General features: G+C 32.0%; 1 protein-coding gene across 1 annotated transcript in view; it reads left to right on the top strand.

The window, feature by feature from the left end:
• Positions 1-4416, top strand: part of Snoo (Sno oncogene) — a 111656-nt gene extending 107240 nt beyond the window's left edge. Inside the window, exon 5 of the mRNA XM_090159745.1 lies at positions 133-4416. The gene's annotated coding sequence lies outside the window, so the exon portion shown is untranslated. The remainder of the gene's footprint in view (positions 1-132) is intronic.
• Positions 4417-17210: the final 12794 nt, after the last annotated feature.

Raw genomic sequence — 17210 nt, 5'->3', positions numbered from 1 at the left:
TCTTCATGTTACATATTTTCAATCTTTATTGAATTGTTGTCCAGTTTTGTATCTTATGAATTAAACCAATAAAACTTCCTATATATCTTTATTATAAAATTATATACTAACGATAATTTTTTTTCGTTTCAGCGTCACTCCACTGAATTAGTTTTTTTCTTAACCGAAGCAGAAGGTCAACCATTTCCCGTGGAAGCGCCCGATATGCTACTAGGATTTAAGAATAAAAAAAAAACACACGCTTTATGTAAACAAAAACTGATGAAACTCATCAACTTGAAACTTTCAAAGGTGACTCGATGAAAAAAAAATAGATTTTCTTGATAACTCGAAGTCGCCACGCGCAGGTCCCAAAATACGAATCATCTAAATGGCGGCGATTCTCAAGTCTGTCCACACTAATGGACAGACGACGCTGGGGGTCGGCAGTAGGCCACACCTCCCTCCCCCATGACCGGAATTGTCGCGAATACTTCGAGTCAATGTTGTTAACTTTTGTTAATTTTTAATTTTAATATCACCACCTCTGGAATAGTCGTCCACAGTCGTCCACTAGGTCACCAAAAACGCATTGACAACGTTTGATGAAACACTTCATATTGGACTATAAAGAACTCAAAAACAAACTAACGCCAATTCTTATTACGATTTGAAATTTGTTTCGTAATTTTTACGGGTTTATATATATATTTTTTTCGCTAAGGTCATGGGGTTACGTAATTGGATCCTCCGGCGACTGTGCCAAAACATCGGAGGGCACCCCCTTCCCCCCCCCCCCCTTTATTTCAATTAAATCTTCCCGTCACTTAAATTCAACTTAAATAGTGCCATTAAAATAATCACCCCTTTTTAATGTTAGGTTCTACAGAAACCTTTTCCAAAATATCTTTTTATTAAAAGTTTTTACACGCTTTCAATGGTTTTTTTTAGCTTTTTCCTTTAAGAAAAAATTGAACCGCCTACTTTTGTGCCTATAATTAATTTTGAATTAATATCTACGATAACTTGATCTCTTTCGAAATATTATCTTAGGTATTGTTATATGATGATGTGCCTTCTATGTTGTCTTATGATTAGAACGGTGTTTTCCCTTTTCAAAGTTTTTTCGGTAAAATTTCATTCTGACATGAATAATAATTTTTATATGTATCTTATGTTTTGAGGTAGCGTTAAAAACTCCGTTATTAGGGGTTAATTTCCAGTTGTTTAAGTACAAAAAAAAACACCAATCAAAGGTTGAAGCTCTCTTCCGTTTATGTTTTAAGAAGTTGCAGTTTACACGAAGCTTACGCGGGTTTTATAATTTTTTTTTATTTTTAAAATCCTCCCCTTCAAAAAAAAACATTTGTGATACGCCAAGAATTTATACTACCGTAGTATATTTTCTACTACAATCGTAAGTAAACTGCAACTATCCGTCTTAAAATCCGCCATATTTGAAAACAAAATTTCAAACTTGAACTTAATTTATTTTATACTCATTAATTCGTTAATTAAAATCTTTTTCCCTCTCCATATTATCGCGTCGGATAATTCTCCGATAATATCCGTTCAATAAGTTGCCGATGACGTCATTGGAAAACATCCAATAAAAAATCTAGGCCGTGACGACGTCATTCTTACAACGTTATCAAAGGGAGTACCTGAAAACATTGATATTTTTTCATTTCATTTTCGTTATTTTAACGCGCACAAAGACGTTATATTACAGTCAATTCAGTAACGAATTTCGAAATCAATTTTATTTCTCGTGAATTCCCCTCCCCCTAAGTAAATCGCTCCGAGTCAGATGCCAAACAAAGTTTTTTATAATTTCAAAATAGAATTTTCAATAAGCCGGACAAACTTAACTACAAAGAAAAACTAATAGTTCAAATATTAACGTTACATTAACAAATCGACAAAATCGCTTCTTTTATTTAACCCCCTTATTTTCAAATTTAAAGAATCTTAACTCCATCTTTCGAGAATATTTTAAAGAAACCTGAACTCACGAGTTATAAACCAAAGAATGAAATAAATTTTATATATTTTACCGAATATATAAACGATTGTTTTATAATTATATATAAAAAATAACAAGAATTTCATTCTTGTCCATCTAATCTTTTTATACCCTAAAACGTTTAAATTCGAAGGGAATTTTTTTATAATGAAATACACCTTTACCAACAGAAAATGTATACAATTAACTTAGTACCATATTTTGAAACCCTAAAATAACGTTATCAGACTTTTATTACTGTACGTAAGCTTTTAAGGGGTAGTTAATTTAGTTCGCCTTATATTTAACAGCCATAACTTGTTTTTTTTTAGACTTAAAATCGATACAGAATCAACGTTAATAGATACAAATATATAGTCATTTTATCAACATTGCTCATTACTTGAAAACATACTAACAGTACAAAATACCCTACACAACAGAGTAATGATCACAACCCTCCCAGCAGAATTAATTATTTTACCCCCCTTTCCCGAATTTCTCCGATAATTATTATTTAAGCATTAAAAATATTCTAGTGAAAAACATTGCTAATGTTTGTTGGCTTGTACCGTGATGTTATTAAACATAATGCGCGACTGTCGAGAACGGGAATGAGTTTAGGCGGCCAGCCAGCCTACTCGTATTATACTATAATTTTTGAAGTCCGCGCGAAAACAAAAGTAAAAAAAACCTCAAAACAAGTTGTTGGTGCCCTGGTTGACGTTAATATTTGTCGTAATATAAACATACCAAGCGTGTCTAAAAAAAAATATGTTAACAACTTTAAAAAAAAATATTAATTAAAATTGAAAAATGGGGAAAAGTGAGAATGAGTAATTCTTGTTATTAAAAAAAATACTGTGATTTTTTTAAATAAAAAAATACAAAATTATCGAGAACGACAGACCAAGATGGGGCCTTCTGTTTTATTAATCTTTTTATCTAATATTTTTTTCGTCTACATTTTGTTCTGTTTTTTAATGGTGGAAAAAATGCTTATAGACTAAAATTGAGAAAAAATGTGAGGAAAAAATTCTTAAAAAGTTTTTTCCTTATAGTTGAAAAAAGCACTTTTGTAAATAAACGCATGAATTGTGCTATAAGAAAAAGCCTTATAAAAACGTTAGTGTACAGTGTTGTGTAATTGCTGTATATAATAAAAAATGTAAACATTGAAAAAAAGATTTTGAAGGAGGTGAACTGTTCCGCCTTAAAATAAAAGAATGTTAAAAAAAACAAGTGAAAGGTCCAGTTAAAAAAGTTAGGAACTAAAAAAAACAAGTCATCTTTATTCATTTCAATTTCTCAAATGATAAAAAATAACTCCCTCGTTATCATATGGTGCTGATGTTTATATAACAAAAAAATTAATCTATTAGCTATAGTAGAATTCGTTTTAATTATGTTTTTTTGGCACTTTTTGAAAGAAAATACTTAGTCGTTCTTTGTGAAAAAAACAATATTTTTTAAATTTTGAAGAGAAATGGAAACGAAATACCGTCGAAAATGCTTCAAACGAGTTTATTTAAAAAATATATTAGGGTAATTATAAAAATTTAAATTCATAAATCTTTAGAAAGAATTTAAAAATATATATATATATTGATTTATATGTAGCGAGAATGAGGTTTCATTAAGAAATTTGGCAAAACAAAACGTTTTGAAGTAGAATTTGAATATCCGAGCGGTTTGGAAGAGTGTTAAATGAGAGAGAAATGTTTATATTAAAAAAATAAATAAATTATTACACTTTCTAACAAATTTTAAAAAATTTACTAAAAAACACCGAATTGATTGAAGAAAATCTGATCGATAATGCGCCATCTAGTGGGGGAGGTTGGCGAAAGTGAATATTTTTTATTTACTGTCGCGAAAGTATCCAACAGAAATCCTCCCCCCTGAAAGTCTATCGGACGAATGAACCATCAACTTCGCGGGACTTCCATTAGATGGCGCTTTCAGTGGTAGTCTACTGAAACATCACCTAATATCATAATTTGGATCTGTGTTTTGTCGGATACGTTTTTTGTACGAAATGGCACTTTTTTTACACAAATATCGTGATAATTATTTTATATCGTCTCGCCTTATGAGTTTACGCAAGTTTACATACACACCCTTTTTGAATGAGATAAAAAAGGTACAGTTTTTGTATAAATAAAAAACAGGTTTTGTTTTATTACACGATGGATTTAATGATGGACGAACCCGCGTATCGTTCAAGATAAGGAGAAAAGAACTACAAAAAATGTAAATATTCTTTATTATATTACGAAGACATTAAACAATTGCCTGGCACACGATTAAAAAGGAAAAAAGTTAGCTTTGGTGTGCGTTTTGTTGGCTCTTTTGGTTTTATGGAGCTGAGCCGTTCGATACGAATTACTGAAACAAATGTTACTCTACTACTCAAGGTCAAAAAATAAAAATGATTTCTCAAAAGAACGTTTTGCTCGTAATGATTTAAAACAAGTGGGTCACGTGACCCAAATAATAGTCTTACACGAGCTTACTATATCGAGTTTGTGAGTTAAACTAAGCCAAAAATAAATAAGCACGACGATTTATTTGAGTGTACATATATTTATTAAACTACTATTCCCCAGCGCCAGTCTAAACGTAGTGACGATTCCCGCGTCCTCTCCCCAGCCATTTCGCGGTACAGCTTTACCCCAGCGCCAGTCTAGACGTAGTGACGATTCCCGCGTTCTCTCCCCAACCATTTCGCGGTACAGCTCTACCCCAGCGCCAGTCTAGACGTAGTGACGATTCCCGCGTCCTCTCTTGTGTGTCACGTGACTCTCCCGTGTCTCTTTCTCTAAGAGTTGTAGGAAGATTCTTCTAGCTTTTGATTGTTACTTCTAGAGGCTGATTTCCTCGCGTGGCTGTTATTCGCAATCGCGTGCGAGGATTCTTCTAAGTTTAGTATGATTTCTACCGTGCCGTGTCATGCCTACGGCGGCGGCGGCGGACGCCGGACAACGGAGCGAGACCAGGAGTCTTACTAAGAGCCTATACGGCTCGTGTAAGACTAAAAAGGTCAAACAAATTTAGGATAAAATGTTTCTCCAGTTTTGTTGGTGAACGACTTCATAGAAAACGTAATTTTCGTACTTGAAAATTACTGGTAATTCTTAAAGGCCTAAGTTTTCTTCTGCCTGTCGCCCTTTAAATTTACCTTCCTTCCAAACCAATACCCTGGTGGTAGGCCAACAGAAGAACACGTTGGCCTACCACAAGGGTATTTGTTTGGAAGGAAAGTAATTATAAAGGGTAACAGGCAGAAGAAAACTTAGGCCTTTAAAAACAATACCTATTCTACTACAAAATATGACAATTGATATTAATAAAGGTATTTAAAATAATTATTAACATTTACTTTTAAACCATCAAAAGAATGTGATACGTGTACGAAAATTGTCGTTAACTGTGCCTTTAAAACTTGTTCAACAAAAGAGTTTGTGTGGCCAACAACAATGTTTTTGCTAAAATGTTGGCTCGTGTGAAAAGCAGGGAACCCAGGGGTCCCATAATTCCTATAAAATCCTATATTTTTAGCAAAATCCCCTAAAAGTCCTAATAAATCCTATAATTTTGATATTTTGCCCATTTCAAATCCAGTCACTCACAATGTCAGTTAAATTGCTAGATTTAGCTATAGGATAAATTCCTATTCAAAGTCATTCTAGTCTATACTTTTGTTATTGTTAACATGGTTAGCTACTAGTATGGCTTTAAAAGTCTCTTTATGACTTAGGCCTTGGGTATATTAGCCTAGCTGATATTTTTGTGATAAATTGGTTAAATAGTTTCTATTTTTAAGTGAAAATCAAAGATTTATTTCTCTAAGTATATATTTTATTTTTAAATGCATAAAGTTAGTAAATTAAATAGCATATATAGTCCTATAAAATCCTATAATTTTGTAAAAATAGTCCTATAAAGTCCTATATTTTTAGAAATATAATCCTATTTTCCTATAAGAAAATTGAAGATTTGAGTGGGGGCCCTGGAAAAGGCTTTAGAAAGGTACAAAATCGATTATGGATCAACTAATTTCGTGGTTTCGCCGCTAGGAGCGCTGTTGATTTATTTTTAGGGTTAAAAGTCTGTAGGAGCCTCTATTCCTACCGCCTTGTGCAAAAATCCTCACTCTGTAAACTTGTGGAAATTTTTAAATTAAATTATTATTAACGGGATAATTTTTACTTAATTGACAATATTGAGCTAATATCCTTATTGAGGGTTAAATCTAGTCACTTTATAAGAACGACAGAATAAAGGTTAAATAAATTATATAGGCCTAACCCTTTTTGGTATCTTGGCACTATGATGTCATAGTACGTCGCATATGTCTAGATTCTACACCCTCATTAGGACTTTTATAAAGCCACTACATGAACAAGAAATTATTTGTTTACTAGCTTCAAATCACCCGGAAACTTGCGTAAGTACATGTTTCAAGCACTTTAGCAGAATAAGTACTTCTGATACTTTTAACTAGACAACTTCCAAAAGTTATTAGGCTGTCAATTATTATTATCGTTTTTAAAATTTGAACTTAACGGTGTGCACAACTTCCAGGTGAGAATGCCCAAACAATATCGATTCTAAAGAAGTAACCAAGGCTTATTAAAAACTGAAACGCTTTAAAAGCTAAAAATAATCCTTTCTTCGGCAAAACATTGGCGACATTTTGAATCGGAATGTAAAATTTTGTATTAGAAAAAAGTTTTACCTATTTTGTCCTTTAAGGAAACTGCTCTTCGAGGGAGCTGTCCTTTAAAGGAACTGCTCTTCGGGGGAGCTGTCCTTTAAAGGAACTGCTCTTCGGGGGACCTGTCCTTTAAAGGAACTGCTCTTCGGGGGAGCTGTCCTTTAAAGGAACTGCTCTTCGGGGGAGCTGTTCTTTAAAGGAACTTCTCTTCGGGGGAGCTGTCCTTTAAAGGAACTGCTCTTCGAGGGAGGCGCGCTTTAATTGAATTGTTTTTGCTACAGAAATTTTTTTAACCACCCTTTTTGGAAAATTGAATTTAGGGGAACTAAGCCTTTTCTTAATAGGAACAGCATTGGTGACGCCGAATCGCATGGCAAAACAATGACGAAATATTGAATCGGAATGTAAAATAAATTTTTATAAAAACGTTTGGTCTTGTATTTTTTTATTAAATATTGAAGAGTTCACAACGCCGTTTTAGACGTTCATTTCCGTGTGTACATTTCTCATTGGCTAGACGCTTTAGCGCCTGCCACCGTCGATAGAGGAAAGTTCAGAATATGTCTTCCCCCACTCGAAACTGCTTTGCCAAAAGGGGCGTCCAATGAAAATTGTACGTGAGAACGGGGTAGATCGTGTAAAGGTTTTACAAGGCAAAGGCTAGCTGCGTTCTCCTTGCGTGTTTGTTGCTCCTAGTTTTTTCTTCGGGGAATTCGCAGGAACCTAGATTCCAGCTAGCCTCGAGAATTACTTATGAAATTGTCGTCTGTGAGAGAAGCCTAGAATTTTAATTAAAACGGGCCCTAAGTGACAGCGAGCGGAATAGGTAATGACAGTTTAAATTCGTCGAAAGAACTTTAACCCGCCTTTGCCAGCTTTCCCTCTGGGCAACGCGGCCGCTAATTGGGCGCCTTTCCCGCCACTAATTAGGCAAATTAATATCTTTTTAAAACCGCAGAAGCGCTAAGCGTGCCTCTCGTCTCTAACTTTTAAAAATGTAGCTTTTCAGTAGCACCACAAAATGAAAGCATTTACATTCTCTACACCTATACAGGGTGTCCACTAAAAATGATCCAGGGCGAATATATCAGAAACCGTTTTTTCTAGGAATTTAAAATTTTTACGTTACGTAGCTCGTGCAGGGGGCCAAAGAAGAAAGATCAACTCGATGACTTTGAACTATGTCTTCGAGGTCATACTAATATTATCTCGAGAACCATTAGGTTTAGAGCAAAAATTCCAATTATAAATTATAATTTCAAAACTTATTTCAAGTTATTAATACATTAAATGTCACGAAGAGCAACTTATTGGAATTTTTGCTCTAAACCTAATGGCTCTCGAGATAATTTTAGTATGACCCTGAAGACATGGTTCAAGGTCGTACAATTTTTCGAATATTAAAATATCCCACCATGATGAGATTGTCTAGCAAATTTTGACAATGTAACACGACTTGTTTTGGAGTTATTAGCGCTTTCTTGCAATTTTACCTTTTACGACCTTTGTGATTTTGGTAAATTTTTCTCGACTTCGTATTGGTCAAATATGATTGGGTGTACGGATTGAGAACTAAATCAAGACGAGGAACACTTTTCTAATTGGCACCAACTTTCTAACACTTACGGTTCTCGAGATAGTTTTGGGTGACCTTGAAGACATGGTTCAAGGTCATCGAGGTTATCATTCTTCTTTGGCCCCCTGCACGAGCTACGTAACATAAAAATTTTAAATTCCTAGAGAAAAAGGTTTCTGATAAATTCGCCCTTGATAATTTTTTTGCGGACACCCTATATAAACTAGCTATTATACTATTACAGCATACAAGGTTCCTGCTACAATGATATCAATTGTAAAATACAAGTTGGCAAGCCAAAATAAACCTCTCCTCGGAAGAATTGTCCCTAGTGGTATTAATTTATCGAGATAACCCTTAAAGATATATCTCCGCAATTTAGAGTTATTTGTTAAAAATGTTATCCCAGTTCTATGCCGCCCGGTATAAAATTTTAATTATAATTAAAATAATTGAGACGAAACGACCAATTTTAATTTATTCAGAATATCATAAGTTAAGTAGTTACAACAGTGAGTTAGACGTACTATAACAATGCACAATTGAATTAAACCCTTTTTACAGTACAAGTTTATCAGTTGAATATAATACGAAGCAAATTTTAATGAAAGAAATATCTACAGAGGGTATTATAACTACCGTTCGCGTTTTGGTTTATAATTTTAACGGAATCGGGCCGATTTTAATTAAACGATAGTTTATCGAAATTTTGTTAAAAGAATATTCCCTAAGGCCGCGCGATAAATTTACGAGAATAATTTCCCGTCGCCGTTATATCGAAAATTTATTTGATTCGGGATTGCCAGAACTGTAATGTTGTGGGCGAGTGATTAGAAAATAAAATGGCAACCAGAATTATGCAAAATTATAAATGTTTATTTTTATTCAGAACAGTCTATGGAACGTTCTAGATTTAACTTTCATCAATAACCCAACCCGTCTACGTAATTGTACAGAACTGGTACTCAAGTGTCTAAGACTAGATTTGTCTTACAATTGTTAGTTCATCGTGATTGAAAAATAAACCAAAACACACTTACACTTAAGTAAATATCATAAATTATACTGAGTAATTTTAACTAAATTCAAACTACCTAACTATAAACTCTGTCTTAATTAACAGCTGAGAGCTGTTCGCTACTAATTACTTCCAATCTATTTAATTAGCCTCACAGGTTGAGTTGATAATTTCAAGGGTATAATTAGGTTATTCCAATTCAAAAAATAATAACAATCAATTTTATCTTACAGCTGATTTGAGTTAGTTCACAATTACTTTAACACTTTCAGTCTTAAACACGCACTGTTCGTACACTTAAGTCCATTCACTCACGTTCCAAACGCGAAACACAATTTAACTCTTTTCTTGACCGAAGACCGAATAAACTAATTAAAACCGCAAAGTTACCTCATAACTGTTGACCGACACCAGGACCCCGTCCTGTAGTAGTTCGTCTGACAGTCAAGTTCCATTTTCTAAGCGTTATTAAAAGGTAAGAATGAACTACTTTTTGTGTTTTAACGAAATTTTGTTAAGAATTTAACAAAAATTTAAAACAAAACAAAAAACCGTACCAAAGAATAAACAAACAAAGTTCAATAAACAATATATACAGATATTGTATTAATCCGTTTAGTAAAAAAAACCCGCCTTATCATAATGATTCCTTTACTTTAATATTTGTCCTATGGAAGTCCATGGCTCGGCGGTGAACTATACGCATTGCTACAATGCGACCCGAGTTCAATTCCTGATCACGATCAAATTTTACATTAAAATACTAAAATATTTAATTAAATATAAGATTAATATAATCTATAAATATTTAATGAAATATAAGATTAATATAATCTATAAATATTTAATGAAATATAAGATTAATATAATCTATAAATATTTAATGAAATATAAGATTAATATAATCTACAAATATTTAATTAAATATAAGATTAATATAATTTATAAATATTTAATTAAATATGAGATTAATATAATTTATAAATATTTAAAATTATGTAGAATAAATTATAGTACCTAACGTTATAACTTTGTAAAGGACATTCGCCAAAACTGTTTTTTAGAAAAACACTGTAAATTAACAAGCGTTGGTGGCTGAGTGGTTAGAGTATATCTCTTGCACGAGGCAGACCCGAGTTCGATTCCCGGCCAGCGCCAATAAATCACAAATTGATACTAAGACGAATACCGTGTACAGTTGGTGGAAACCCTGCCATTGGACGTTGAGAGGTTGCATAACACTCAGCACTCGCTCCGTCCCAAAGTCATTAAGAAGAAGTTTGAGAGAAAACGCCCGTACAAACACAACAGACTCAACATCCACAACCATCATAACACAATCACAACCGGCTCCACACCCAAAACATTCACAACACGAACTCAACATTCACACCCTACACATAAACATTACAATAACGAAATACCCAATCAAACTGAGTTAAAACCGTCACGACGGTGAGCGTTAACGAAAAAGCAACATCCAAACCAAACCCAACCGCAATTTAATCCGTTAACGCTGACCGTTGCACGGTGGTTTTGCCAACCCTTCGACAGTCCTAGCAACTGCGAACGCAGAGATTTCGCGAAACTGCGTACGCAATGATTAACCTTTGCACAGACACGGTGATTGTATAACCCCTCCTAGAGGACATAGTCCCCTCGGAGAAGTAATAACATAGTACCAAGAATGAACTAATCTAACCAAATTTCCGGTAACGTAATATTCCGCCAACGGAAGAAATTCAAGAAATTGTGTGTATTTTAATCTTTATTTGGGAAAATGGTGTTAAATTAGAAATTCACAAAGAACTCGAAAATTGTGGTTTACATTGACAAGCTATATGCCGATCTCCTTGATGTTTATCAATCGTTTAAACTAAATGAAAAGACGTTAAAAAGTAAAAAATAGCTGTTCTACACTGTTAGCTTTTTTTAAGAACAATTTTATCGTTTGAACTTGAAGTTGAAACTACCGCCTCGTTTTCATTAAACTTTTGACATTTAGAACACTTGAAACTACCAGTTTCCATTTGAACCGTTTGTTTTATCCACCAAATTTACATTACAATGCTTTGATTTACTACTAAAGGCTTGTTTGGAATTCAAAACACTTATCATATTAAAAGTAATAAGGGGCTAAAAACTGGATACAATTTTCTGATAAACCATCGATAGTTGCTGATGCCGCGTGCTCGTAGGCAACAGATAAAACTATCTGATAAGTCGGAAGATTTTCTGTATTTTTCCGAAAAAATTAAAAGGTTTTCATTCCATGACTAGCCTAATATTGTTCGCTAATTTAAATTCCCCTAGGAGGGGTTATACACCGTGTCTGTCTGTCTGTCTGTGTGTCTGCCCTGCGAACGCGTTCACATTTTCCATGCAAAGGTTAATCAATGTACGCAATGTCTCGAAATCTCTGCGTTTGCAGTTTTTCGTAGTGTTGGCAAAACCACAGTGTGACGGTGAGCGTTAACGGATTTATTTGCGGATAGGTTTGGTTTGGATGGTGCTTTTTCGTTAACGCTCACCGTCGTGACGGTTTTAACTCAGCTTGATTGGGTATTTAGTTTTTGTATTGTTTATGCGTAGGTTATGAATGTTGAGTTCGTGTTATGACGGTTGTGGGTGATGAGTTTGTGGTGTTTGTGTTATGATGGTTGTGGATGTTGAGTTCGTGTTATGACGGTTGTGGGTGTTGAGTTAGTGGTGTTTGTGTTATGATGGTTGTGAATGTTGAGTCTGTTGTGTTTGTCCGGGCGTTTTATCTCCAACTTCTTCTTAATGGCAGGGTTTCCACCAATTGTACACGGTATTCGTCTTAGTTTCAATTTGCGATTTATTGGCGCCGGCCGGGAATCGAACCAGGGTCTGCCTCGTGCAAGAGATATACTCTAACCACTCAGCCACCAACGCTTGATATTTTACGTTGTTTTTCTAAAAAACCGCTTTGGCGAATGTCCTTTACAAAGTTAGAACGTTAGGTACTATAATTTATTCTACATCATTTTAAATATTTATAAATTAAATTAACCCGATATTTAATTAAATATTAATAAATTATATTAATCTTATATTTAATAAAATATTTATAAATTATACTAATCTTATATTTTATTAAATATTATTAAATTATATTAATCTTATATTTAATTAAATATTTATAAATTATATTAATCTTATATTTAATTAAATATTTATAAATTATATTAATCTTATATTTAATTAAATATTTATAAATTATATTAATCTTATATTTTATTAAATAATTAAGTATTTTAATGTAAAAGTTGATCGTGATCAAGAATGGAACTCGGCTCGCATTGTTACCACTCGGATAGTTCACCGCCGAGCCATTGACTTCCTTAGGGAACATATTAAAGTAAATGAACCATTATGACAAGGCGGGGTTTTTTACTAAACGGATGAATACAATATCTGTTTCCTTTTACGTTGTGTTATAAATCTGTAATATATTATCCAATGACATTGTTAAACTCTTTAATTGTCAGTATGTTTATTTTTTCGGATACGCTTTTTTGTTGTGTTTTTTAACTGATCGAGATTACGTTCTATTTTGTCTAATCTTTGGTATTGTTGGTTTTTTCTGTCTTATATTTGTATCTATTATTTTTCAAGTTTATTTCCTTTTTCCCGCAAAATCGTCCAGTCTTAGAGGAACCTTTAAGAGCGTAAGTCATGCCCAAAAGCTTATCCGGTTTCATTATAATAACGTGAAAAATCGTACTTGTGAATGGTAAGGTGTTGCTTTTCTTGATATTATATTTTCTATTGCTTGATTTCTAAGTATTTGAACTAATTTATTGCTTGACTGCGTTATAATATATTTCTATGAATTATTTTGATTCAGAAGTCTGATTGCTTGACTGCGTTATAATATATTTCTATGAATTATTTTGATTCTGAAGTCTGATTGCTTGACTGCGTTATAATATATTTCTATGAATTATTTTGATTCTGAAGTCTGATTGCTTGACTGCGTTATAATATATTTCTATGAATTATTTTGATTCTGAAGTCTGATTGCTTGACTGCGTTATAATATATTTCTATGAATTATTTTGATTCTGAAGTCTGATTGCTTGACTGCGTTATAATATATTTCTATGAATTATTTTGATTCTGAAGTCTGATTGCTTGACTGCGTTATAATATATTTCTATGAATTATTTTGATTCTGAAGTCTGATTGCTTGACTGCGTTATAATATATTTCTATGAATTATTTTGATTCTGAAGTCTGATTGCTTGACTGCGTTATAATATATTTCTATGAATTATTTTGATTCTGAAGTCTGATTGCTTGACTGCGTTATAATATATTTCTATGAATTATTTTGATTCTGAAGTCTGATTGCTTGACTGTGTTATAATATATTTCTATGAATTATTTTGATTCTGAAGTCTGATTGCTTGACTGCGTTATAATATATTTCTATGAATTATTTTGATTCTGAAGTCTGATTGCTTGATTGCGTTATAATATATTTCTATGAATTATTTTGATTCTGAAGTCTGATTGCTTGACTGCGTTATAATATATTTCTATGAATTATATTGATTCTGAAGTCTGATTGCTTGACTGCGTTATAATATATTTCTATGAATTATTTTGATTCTGAAGTCTGATTGCTTGACTGCGTTATAATATATTTCTATGAATTATTTTGATTCTGAAGTCTGATTGCTTGACTGCGTTATAATATATTTCTATGAATTATTTTGATTCTGAAGTCTGATTGCTTGACTGCGTTATAATATATTTCTATGAATTATTTTGATTCTGAAGTCTGATTGCTTGACTGCGTTATAATATATTTCTATGAATTATTTTGATTCTGAAGTCTGATTGCTTGACTGCGTTATAATATATTTCTATGAATTATTTTGATTCTGAAGTCTGATTGCTTGACTGCGTTATAATATATTTCTATGAATTATTTTGATTCTGAAGTCTGATTGCTTGACTGCGTTATAATATATTTCTATGAATTATTTTGATTCTGAAGTCTGATTGCTTGACTGCGTTATAATATATTTCTATGAATTATTTTGATTCTGAAGTCTGATTGCTTGACTGCGTTATAATATATTTCTATGAATTATTTTGATTCTGAAGTCTGATTGCTTGACTGCGTTATAATATATTTCTATGAATTATTTTGATTCTGAAGTCTGATTGCTTGACTGCGTTATAATATATTTCTATGAATTATTTTGATTCTGAAGTCTGATTGCTTGACTGCGTTATAATATATTTCTATGAATTATTTTGATTCTGAAGTCTGATTGCTTGACTGCGTTATAATATATTTCTATGAATTATTTTGATTCTGAAGTCTGATTGCTTGACTGCGTTATAATATATTTCTATGAATTATTTTGATTCTGAAGTCTGATTGCTTGACTGCGTTATAATATATTTCTATGAATTATTTTGATTCTGAAGTCTGATTGCTTGACTGCGTTATAATATATTTCTATGAATTATTTTGATTCTGAAGTCTGATTGCTTGACCGCGTTATAATATATTTCTATGAATTATTTTGATTCTGAAGTCTGATTGCTTGACTGCGTTATAATATATTTCTATGAATTATTTTGATTCTGAAGTCTGATTGCTTGACTGCGTTATAATATATTTCTATGAATTATTTTGATTCTGAAGTCTGATTGCTTGACTGCGTTATAATATATTTCTATGAATTATTTTGATTCTGAAGTCTGATTGCTTGACTGCGTTATAATATATTTCTATGAATTATTTTGATTCTGAAGTCTGATTGCTTGACTGCGTTATAATATATTTCTATGAATTATTTTGATTCTGAAGTCTGATTGCTTGACTGCGTTATAATATATTTCTATGAATTATTTTGATTCTGAAGTCTGATTGCTTGACTGCGTTATAATATATTTCTATGAATTATTTTGATTCTGAAGTCTGATTGCTTGACTGCGTTATAATATATTTCTATGAATTATTTTGATTCTGAAGTCTGATTGCTTGACTGCGTTATAATATATTTCTATGAATTATTTTGATTCTGAAGTCTGATTGCTTGACTGCGTTATAATATATTTCTATGAATTATTTTGATTCTGAAGTCTGATTGCTTGACTGCGTTATAATATATTTCTATGAATTATTTTGATTCTGAAGTCTGATTGCTTGACTGCGTTATAATATATTTCTATGAATTATTTTGATTCTGAAGTCTGATTGCTTGACTGCGTTATAATATATTTCTATGAATTATTTTGATTCTGAAGTCTGATTGCTTGACTGCGTTATAATATATTTCTATGAATTATTTTGATTCTGAAGTCTGATTGCTTGACTGCGTTATAATATATTTCTATGAATTATTTTGATTCTGAAGTCTGATTGCTTGACTGCGTTATAATATATTTCTATGAATTATTTTGATTCTGAAGTCTGATTGCTTGACTGCGTTATAATATATTTCTATGAATTATTTTGATTCTGAAGTCTGATTGCTTGACTGCGTTATAATATATTTCTATGAATTATTTTGATTCTGAAGTCTGATTGCTTGACTGCGTTATAATATATTTCTATGAATTATTTTGATTCTGAAGTCTGATTGCTTGACTGCGTTATAATATATTTCTATGAATTATTTTGATTCTGAAGTCTGATTGCTTGACTGCGTTATAATATATTTCTATGAATTATTTTGATTCTGAAGTCTGATTGCTTGACTGCGTTATAATATATTTCTATGAATTATTTTGATTCTGAAGTCTGATTGCTTGACTGCGTTATAATATATTTCTATGAATTATTTTGATTCTGAAGTCTGATTGCTTGACTGCGTTATAATATATTTCTATGAATTATTTTGATTCTGAAGTCTGATTGCTTGACTGCGTTATAATATATTTCTATGAATTATTTTGATTCTGAAGTCTGATTGCTTGACTGCGTTATAATATATTTCTATGAATTATTTTGATTCTGAAGTCTGATTGCTTGACTGCGTTATAATATATTTCTATGAATTATTTTGATTCTGAAGTCTGATTGCTTGACTGCGTTATAATATATTTCTATGAATTATTTTGATTCTGAAGTCTGATTGCTTGACTGCGTTATAATATATTTCTATGAATTATTTTGATTCTGAAGTCTGATTGCTTGACTGCGTTATAATATATTTCTATGAATTATTTTGATTCTGAAGTCTGATTGCTTGACTGCGTTATAATATATTTCTATGAATTATTTTGATTCAGAAGTCTGATTGCTTGACTGCGTTATATTATATTTCTATGAATTATTTTGATTCTGAAGTCTGATTGCTTGACTGCGTTATAATATATTTCTATGAATTATTTTGATTCTGAAGTCTGATTGCTTGACTGCGTTATAATATATTTCTATGAATTATTTTGATTCTGAAGTCTGATTGCTTGACTGCGTTATAATATATTTCTATGAATTATTTTGATTCTGAAGTCTGATTGCTTGACTGCGTTATAATATATTTCTATGAATTATTTTGATTCTGAAGTCTGATTGCTTGACTGCGTTATAATATATTTCTATGAATTATTTTGATTCTGAAGTCTGATTGCTTGACTGCGTTATAATATATTTCTATGAATTATTTTGATTCTGAAGTCTGATTGCTTGACTGCGTTATAATATATTTCTATGAATTATTTTGATTCTGAAGTCTGATTGCTTGACTGCGTTATAATATATTTCTATGAATTATTTTGATTCTGAAGTCTGATTGCTTGACTGCGTTATAATATATTTCTATGAATTATTTTGATTCTGAAGTCTGATTGCTTGACTGCGTTATAATATATTTCTATGAATTATTTTGATTCTGAAGTCTGATTGCTTGACTGCGTTATA

The sequence above is a fragment of the Leiobunum rupestre genome, chromosome 10 (assembly GCF_980474605.1).
Source record: "Leiobunum rupestre chromosome 10, qqLeiRupe1.1.hap1, whole genome shotgun sequence".
In the NCBI taxonomy this organism is placed as follows: domain Eukaryota; kingdom Metazoa; phylum Arthropoda; class Arachnida; order Opiliones; family Sclerosomatidae; genus Leiobunum; species Leiobunum rupestre.
Note: the sequence above shows the minus strand (reverse complement) of the source record. Positions and strands in the feature narration are given on the sequence as shown.